The sequence below is a fragment of the Lipophrys pholis genome, assembly GCF_963383615.2.
Source record: "Lipophrys pholis genome assembly, chromosome: 13".
NCBI lineage: Eukaryota > Metazoa > Chordata > Actinopteri > Blenniiformes > Blenniidae > Lipophrys > Lipophrys pholis.
Genome location: NC_137632.1, coordinates 9,524,140 through 9,529,838, shown reverse-complemented (window position 1 = coordinate 9,529,838; position 5,699 = coordinate 9,524,140).

Below are 5,699 nucleotides of genomic sequence, written 5' to 3'. Positions count from 1 at the left end.
TTCTTTTCTTTGCAACCTGTCTCCCTCCTTGTTTCCTCCTTCTCCGCCCCCCTTTCCTGCACCCTGCATGGACTTTGACAGGCCAAAGGTGGGAATAAAAGATGAGTTATTTAACAGTGTCTCATGTCACCACTGTCCAGGGAGACGTCAGCCATGTTCAATCTGTCCTTCCAGAGGTGTATAGTAATGTATTGGGTCAGAGGTGCTCGATGTAAATGAGAAAAGTAAGGTTTCACGTCACAGGTCAACAATATGTCAGAGTGGATGCGTCCAACGTGGAATTCCTAAACCCGTAAATCCAGTTTAAAGGAGCGAAGTCACAAGAGTGTCGCTCTTGTAACCATTTAAGAACGTAGAATTGATGTCAATCAGTTTGGGTCCTCTTGTGGTTCTAAAAAGCACATGTCCATAGAATAATAATAAACCTTTGCACACTGAGAGCAGATTTGAAGGTTTATGGTGGCCAGGATAAGCTTGGGTGTAGTTTTTGCTTGCAGGTTTGTGGAGAGCCCTTCACTCATAAAACCATTATGATGGTACAAGAGTCCTCGGATTGGGACAAAGGCGATAAGAATAAAGCAAAGCCAAGCAAAGCCTGACAATTCATTGCTAAGCCGATGTACACAGAAAGAGTTGTTGTTGAATCATGCTGTTAGTATTTAGTTTGACGTTTTACCTCTGGTGTTCTTCAGAGAGGCTGTAAAGTAGATTTGATCGATATGACTTTATAGAATAGCGATTTGACTATTGTTTACATCAACAGCAATCTCTTCGAAGACAATTCTGCACCACAATGTGTTTGATTAGTACAAAGTAAATGTTTTGTGTAGCTCGTGATGGTATTGTAGTGGTTCTGTACTCAAAATGCTCATATGCGCTCCGTGCTTCAGCCAATCAAAACATTATGATATAATGAAAAAGTTGCCGCTGAAAATGACTAAAAGCTGCACTTCTTTAGTTTTCATGCTGGAGGCCTTTTCTGCTGCTGCCAGGATTCGGCACGGTCAAGGTGAGAACTCCCTCTGCCAATGCCGCCACGGGAGCCATTTATTAACCAACAGAAGAAGGAAGATATGAGAAATGCGACTCTCCGCCTTCATAAACAAGCATCAAATAATGATGTATCGAGTTGGATGAAAACACCCTTGACAAGTAATGAGTTTTTACGCATTATTAACACTTCCACATTGAAAATGCTTCTCCGATATAAATATTTCAATCGCAAAAACTTTATCAGACATTTTTTTTTCTTTCGCAAACTCCTTTTGGTTCCTTTAAACTGTATTTCAATGACCCGCCATTCTTCCTCCTGTTTTTTTTTTTTTTTTTTGGCACAATGCTGCCTTTCACAGCACATTTCCTCCAGCAGCAGTAATGCATATCGACATAAACGAGTATCGGTGGAAAGATGTACTGATGTCCATTACCGTCCCTCAACAGTCAGCAGAAATGTGTATCTTGCTGTTCATGTCGAAGTGGTGATAGAAACGATAGGAGTGCCACCTCATTAAATATTACTCTGCAGCACTTACCAAGCACAATCTGTCTCTAATCATTATCTTCTGACTCTTGGAGCAACAAAGTAGATACTGAGTGTCTGTGCACACGCTAAAATCCAATGTTAATGATAAAATACACATACTTTCATCAGTGTGCTTGTACTGAATGTTAAAAGTTAGAAACTATGCATGTATTTTTTTTAAACTGCGGAGCCTTTGCAGGCCTAAGGGCATCAGCCCCCCTGCTGGATTATGCATAAACAGCATTGGGCAAGTTGCCTGAGGCATCAACCAAGAGAATTCAGTGAATGATTAACATTATGACTAGAACCCAAAAATGCTTACTATCTACCCCTATGTACTATTTACTGGAAGAGATAATCAACAATTAGAGCTTGGCTGCATTGACGCATACCTTCCACATCAATCTGTCACCTCAGACAGGAACTACATCTGAAAGAGAGCAGAAGGGAAGAGGCTTAGTTCAACTGAAGGACGCATAAATCCAGAAATAACATTCCCTGCTACACGCTGGTCTTTTGCTTTGTCCTGATTCAATATTGGTTGTGAAAGAAAGGAAGTTCAGAGCTGAAAACTGCAGCTGAGTGGGGGGAAAAAAGTCCTGTGTGGCATGAAAGTGTCATTTTACCATCAAATACATGAGAGTTACCGGCCCTAAGATTTAGTCTATGCTTTGCTGCGGCTCGCCAAACTGGCTACTGCCAGCTCAGTAAAATTGTTGCTTTATTATTGGAATTCTTTTAACTATGATATGTGCTCAATGGCTTTTAACAAAACATAACAGAACATAATGCTTTTCTCTTAAAAAAATTATTATAATTTTTTTTTCAAGACACTAGTGCTATTTTACACAACAGGATCATGAAATTAATTTTAAGACAACTTAAGTCTACTTTGAGGGTTGTTTCTTTTAACAAGTTGTGAAATGTAATTTTGGTCATTTTTACTCTTAACATTTTGAAGATGAGCACTGGAAAGTCACATAAATAAATAAATCACCATGTTGGTGAGAATATAAGACAATGTTTTTTTCCTGGGAAACAGGCATCATGTTCTTTTACAGAACTCTGTACACGACCCATTGATGTATGAGCTCAAGTTCCCCTTCACTGCGACCTCGCCCGGAGCCGGGAGGGAGGAGAGCTGCGTGGAGATTTCGGCTAGGGCGTGAGGGATAGTGTGGCGCTCCCAGACCAAAGCAGCTCGTACAGATGTGTGCACATTCAGCCGAGGCACCCCAACCGCTGATGGGCTCGTCTTTTGAGCTTCCCCATTAAAACACACACAGAGGCTGTGTTTAAATAATCGATCGCAGGGCTCCGGGAGCTACAACCAGTGGAGAGCTGAGTGGAAGGAGACAGAAATCCTCTTCAGCCTGCCTGAGCACGGATGCATTCGCTATCCATTACCCTCAGACATCACCTTGTGTTTGCCAGAGTAAAAAAAAAAAAAATCTTTCCATGATGCCGACGGTTGCATCGACGTGTCGTCCGATTGTGTAGTTGTTTCTTCAGCCTTGAACGTAATCTCAGTGGTGTTTACAGAAGCCGCAGAAGACTCTGCCGCCACTGTAGCGTCACAAGTTGCCGGCATGAGCTGTAAATTTCCACCTGAAGAGTGATTATCTCCAGCCTGCCTTCATCAGCAGTGGAGCATCAGTAATCAACACGTCATGCCACTTTGCACTCACCACACTCAACAGGGAGCCCGAGTCTCTCTCTCTCTCTCTCTCTCTCTCTCTCGCTCTCTCCTTCTTGATTGGCATCCTCGCCAGGCTTGTTTATTTGGGGAAAGTGGCTTGGCACATATGACCTGCCCAAGCCAGCTAATTAGACGAGCAGGAAGATTAAAGATGGGGCTGCTTGAAATAATGGCCTCCCTTCCCTCCTCCTGTGTGTCTGAATGTTCCGAGGCCGAGCAGATGCTCCCTGCTCTCCGCAGCAATAACACGCCTCAGAAAGCAGTGACATTTTAACCTCCCAAATGCACAGGTGGCATGGAAGAGAGACTTTCTCTGTTGCCTTCTTTAAAAAAAAACAAAAAAAAACAAGCATGCGGCCTGTCCTGGCCCAAGACAGATATCTTCGAGTAAAACCTGATGAACCTTCAGTAAATGATTAGAACAATTATTTTGACTTTTGTTACCAAAACCATTAATCCCTAACTATATTTTTTTCATTTGCTCAAAGGCATTTTGGAATCGACAGCTAATCATAAAAGTGAAGAAGAGGCTGTACTAAGTCGGTATCGGTACGGGTGTCGAGAGTACTAAAGGCCCTAATGGTTGCGGTAGAAATGAAGGATATCACAACCTGAAACGGGTTGTTACCTTGCAAAATGAACCATGCAGGTGTTTTCCACCCTGATATCAGGTGATGCCTTTTTATCTCGTCTTTCCAAAAAGAAAATATCTGTTCACGGCTTTGTTTTGTTTCCGGCGTGCTGTTTTTCTTCAGGTTTTCCAGCTCTCCTCTCCTTCTGCATCTCAGCGGTGTCAGGCTTCCACACTTGAGAACTTTCTTATTTTTGGGGACTTTTTAGTGCGTTTCAGTAATTGTTGCGGAGGAGAGGATCTAGCGCTGATCGTCATAACCGCCGATGATTAAATCAAGATTCGCACAGTGGCTGGGTGTGTGAAGGATCACAACCAGGCTGTTTAGAGCTTTTAGGAGGGTTCCCGGCTTCCCATCATAATCATCTGGGATGGCTCCAGCCCACTACAGCCGTCAGTTGGATGAAGCATTAAGGATGGTGGATGGATCTATGCAGTGTTAAAGGAATGACATTACAGTGCTTTTCCACTGATTCAGCAGCACCCAGAGCACTTTATAATCACCCATTCGCGCACATCAATGGAGGCGGCTGCCGTGCAAAGCGCTCAGTTCATCTATTGGGAGCAGTTTAGGGTTCAGCATCTTGCTCAAGGACACTTTGACACAAGGGGGATCCAACCTGTGACATTTCCATTGTGAGACAACCTGCAGCCAAATAAAACCATCATCATTCATCCAAAACACAAAACACATTATATTTAGTCTTGGTGGTTTAGGATAATCTCCAAAACACGCTCTTTTCAGCTGTGTTTGGTCTGCAGTGGTCGGACAGAAGAAAAATCAGTGAACCAGCACCCAAACATTATTTAACCATTACATCCTGCAGCTAAAACCTTGGTGTCAGACGTCTCACCTTCTGAGGAGCAGTCCGTGTCTCTGTGGGTCAGGGTCTGCGCAGGAGAAACAGTGGAGACAGGTGATCATAGTCTCAGGGCTGATCAGTGCACGTTTTAAACTTTGCATAGGGCTTTGCATTGTGTATAATTATTTCTGATGGCGGAAATAAGTGAATAATATAGTGACTATTTTAGTCCATGGTCACAGCGAGATGGCAGGGAACAAAAATCCAAATAATGCTATAGAAATAATCATTACCAGCCCTGTTATATCCTGGGGTTTCTTTAGAACTTCGCTTCAGATGAGTTTAAATTCACAAAAACGTCCAACCTCAATATGTTTCGTGCAGACCTTTACTCGTCAAATCACCACTAGAGGGCACAGGCGCACGTGCAAGCCAGCTTCAAACGCTTCCCGTCATCAGATTGCACACAGCAGAAACACTTGTGATTGTGATTAAATTTGAGAGTGACATTACAAGACTAAAAAAATATTTACTGCCGACTTGTGGCGACTGGTTAGACTAAAGACATCGCAACCACGGAAGAGAAAGTATTTCCACTCCGTGAATTTTCCTTAAATTCCTCAACAGTTTTTGTAAATAAATAAATAAATCAATAAAAAAATCCCTGGATTATGTAAAATTGAGTGTAGAAGTCCCAACGGGTGTGCATCTTATGTCAGGGAGATTTGTAGTCGGATATAATGGGATGTGGCAAACAGTGGAAAAGTAAGAACAAGTGATGCTTACAGCTTTCTTACTTTTGGAAAGACTTATAGCCTTCGTGGTTGAGAAAAGCCTTGTTTCAAGGTTTTGTTTAGTTTTTTTTCCTTCCTTAAATCTGTGCGTAAGGATAAATGTGTTATGTGGTGGTGGATCCCGACTGACTGCAACTGGACCGCTCTCTCTCTCTCTCTCTCTCTCTCTCTCTCTCTCTCTCTCTCTCTCTCTCTCTCTCTCTCTCTCTCTCTCACTAACATAAACTCAGTACTATAACATTAGCCCTCC